The sequence below is a fragment of the Oryza sativa genome, chromosome 5, assembly GCF_034140825.1.
Source record: "Oryza sativa Japonica Group chromosome 5, ASM3414082v1".
In the NCBI taxonomy this organism is placed as follows: Eukaryota; Viridiplantae; Streptophyta; class Magnoliopsida; order Poales; family Poaceae; genus Oryza; species Oryza sativa.
In genome coordinates, this window is record NC_089039.1 from 12455262 (window position 1) to 12458758 (window position 3497).

The following is a 3497-nucleotide window of genomic DNA, read 5'->3' on the forward strand; positions in this document are numbered from 1 at the left end:
GCTCCCTACAACGGGCCTCGAGCTGTGAGGTGTGCCGGCGGTGCGCCTTGCGGCCCGCCTCCACCATGGCCTCCACCGAGCGCCGCCCCTCCTCGACGCGCGCCCACGCCGTGTCGAGCTCCGCCCGCTCCGCCTGCAGGGCCCCCATCTGGGCACTTAACCCGTCCAGCACCGTGCTGTTCGCGGCGGCCAAGGCCTGCAGGAAGAGCTCCGCGCTCAGTGGGGCAGCGGAAGACAGAGGGGAGAGCCGCCTCGGTGTGGGCGCCGCGCGGCTCGGCTCGCCGATCGACGTGCCGGACTCGGGGGCGTACCTCGAAGCTGGCTCGTCCCAAGTGTCGCCCGAGGGGTCGGGCCCGAGCGGCGCGCCCGCGGCCTCGTCGTGGGTGGCCTCGGAAGTTGCCGTCGCCTCGGGCGGAGTCGGGTCGGGGGTTTGGCAGGCCGCCTGGCGTGCGCGCGCCGCCTCTGCCTCCCGGACGGACTCCCCGGCCCGGCGGAGTCTGGCCTCCTCCCGAGCGGCCTCCTCAGCCTGGCGAACCCGGACGGCCTCCTGGGCAGCCTCCTCGGCTTCCCGGAGACGGTCCACGGCTTCTCGCCGGTCAGCTTCCCGCCTCCGGGCCTCCGCGGTCGCCGTCTCCTCGGCCCCAGACCGGCCGGACTTGGAAGGGCGGGGGGGGGGGCGCGACGGGATCTCACTGAGGCGGAAGAAAAACCAGAAGACAAAAAGAAACGGGTGAGTGAAAACTTGCCTTGGGAGATGGGAGAATGAATATGGCCGCGATGGGCGCGGGGACGAACCTGCGGGGAGGTCGGCTGAACGACCACCTCGGGGGCGAGATGAGGTTCCCCCGGCATGGCACAATCCCCCCCATCTTGCGGAGCCGTTTCTTCTTTCGCTCCCCCTCGGGCTGCGGCGTCGGCACGGCACCCTCCGGGCTCCTGCTGCTGGCACGCACCGCCCCGCCCCCTCAGGGAGGAGATGGGGGAGGGGTGCCCTCCTGCTTCCTCTTCCCCCGGGCGTCGGCAGGGCGGCTGCCCCCCGGGCCCCCGTCGCGGGGCCCAGAAGCACGACCCCCTCCCGAGGTAGATTGTTCCCCCCTACGGCTCCCGCCCGCGCCATCGTGGCCTCGGGGGGCCCGCTCCCCCGACGCCCCGACCACCTGCATGATGGTCAGGATCTTGGCGCACTCTGGATCGCAGCAGAGGGGGAGGACCCCTTGGGGGATGAGGGATGCCTCCACGGAGCTGAGATTCAGCACCCGTTGGACCACCATCCTGAAGTCCTCAGGGTCCCAGTCCCATTTGCGCCCCTGGTGGGTCCTCATGTAGTCCTCAGGCACGGTGTACTCCCAGGCGCCCCGGGCGCGCCGCTGGAGCGGCGCGATCCGGCGACGAAGGTAGTCGCCGAACACCATGGCCCCCGTGAGCCCCTGGGATCGCAGACCCGCCAGGCGGTCAAGAACGGCGTCGTAGCCGTCTCCCAGATCTACCGCCGCCCGCCAGTTGGAGGCCTGCGCCGGAGGCTGGCTCGGAAGTCGGAGGCGCGCTTCGTCCGCGAGGGGGGTGTAGTACCAATCGCTCTTCCAGTCGTCCCACTTTTTGCGAAGGACGCAGGGAATGTAGCGGTTCAGCACCTGCCCCCGCGGCTGGAAGTAGCAGCCACCGACTACCGTCGGCGGCGACACCGGCTGTACGGTGAAGAACCACCGGAACAGCCGGAGAGATGGGCGCACCCCGATAAACATCTCGCACAAGTGCGCAAAGATGGCCAACGTCATTATCGCGTTGGGGGTGAGGTGCGCCATCTGGAGATCATAAAACTCCAGAATATCCATGAAAAAAATAGAGAATGGCGGGACCAGCCCCGCCATTGCGAAAGAGAGGAAGAAGACGGACCGCCCCGGGTAGTGTGGCGCCGGGCGTCCCTCGCCCAGCGCGACCACCTCCCGGCCGGTGGCAGATTCCGGCATGAATCGGCGTGGCAGCCCGGCCTGCCTCTCGCTCACGATGCGGGAAGGCGGCAGCACGCTACCCTCGAGCGGTGCGGAGCCCCGTGCCATGACGCCGGCGGAGGAGGAGCTTGAGAGCGAGCGAGTATGGCAAGGGTAGGGCGCAGGAAACGGAGAGTCAGAGCACAAGTGGCGAAGGCAAGGGGAAGAGTGGCGAGAGGAAGGAAACAAATCCCTTCCTTGGCGTCTTTGTACCCTTGCCAACGCTATGCCCGGCTCCTCGCTTCCCGCGCCCACTACCTCGCCCCCTCGTCTCTCGCGCCCACGCCTCCACTAACCCCGCTCGCCCGTTTGCGGCGCACGCGGCAGATGTGCGGCTGTGGCAGTCGAGATGGGGCAGATCGTGCGCGCATTAACTACGCCCGCCAACCGTGAAATGCGCCGTCATCATGTCTCCAGGCGAAACGAACCGGCTCGTCCCGATTCGCGCGCTGCTCGAGTAATGTAGCGGTCTTGAAGAGGCCGCTCATTATTGTCGATCGGTTTCTCCCTTGCCGATGCGCGCGATTTGCGACCGTTGGGTTTCTGCCCGCCTGTGGGGACCGGCCCCACCTGTCACCGGGCCTAAGGAGTGGCGTCAGGCCCGAGCGCTTCCCTCGAGGGGGGCGATCGCCCTGGCGTAACGCCGGGGGCTACTGTCGGTGAGGAGCCTGCGCGGTCTCCCGGTGAGGAGCCCCACGCTCCGTCAGCATGGAAGGCCATATAGCCGATTTGAGGTTAGCTTTTAAGAGGATGCGCCGGTATGGTTTGAAGATGAACCCACTCAAGTGTGCTTTTGGTGTGTCGGCGGGGAAGTTCTTACAATTCATGGTGCATGAGAGAGGAGTTGAGATTGATCCTAAGGAGATAGAAAAGATTTGTGATTTCAAGGCGCCGACATGTAAGAAGGAAGTTCAAAACTAGCTAGGTAAGGTGAATTGTTTGAGGCTTATATCTAACCTAGCAGGTAAAATCGATGCTTTTGTCCCTATACTTCGCTTGAAAAAAAGAAGCCGATTTTACTTGGGGGGCAAAACAACAAGAGGCGTTTGAGGGATTGAAGTATTTATCTACTCCACCTATGGTGCGAACGCCTAAAGCCCGAATGCCGTTTTGGCTATATATTGCCGCCAAAGACAATGTCATTGGTGCTGTTTTGACAGAAGAGGAAGATGGCAAGGAATATATCATGACATATTTGAGCCATTGTCTTTTGGATACCGAAACGAGGTATGTCTTCATAGAAAGACTTTGTTTATGTCTATACTATGCTTGTACCAAATTGCGGCATTATTTGTTATCTAGTACATGCATAGTTGCTTGTTAAGCCGATGTTATTAAACACATGTTGCAAAGGCCAATTCTAAGTGGGAGAATTGGCAAGTGGGCGTATGCTTTGATTGAATATGATTTGTCTTATGAACCATGATGTGACCATGGCTACCACGGATGCAACCATTGCTCACATCATGGATGAACAAGAAGATATCGAGATCAAGTACTCCAAGTGCT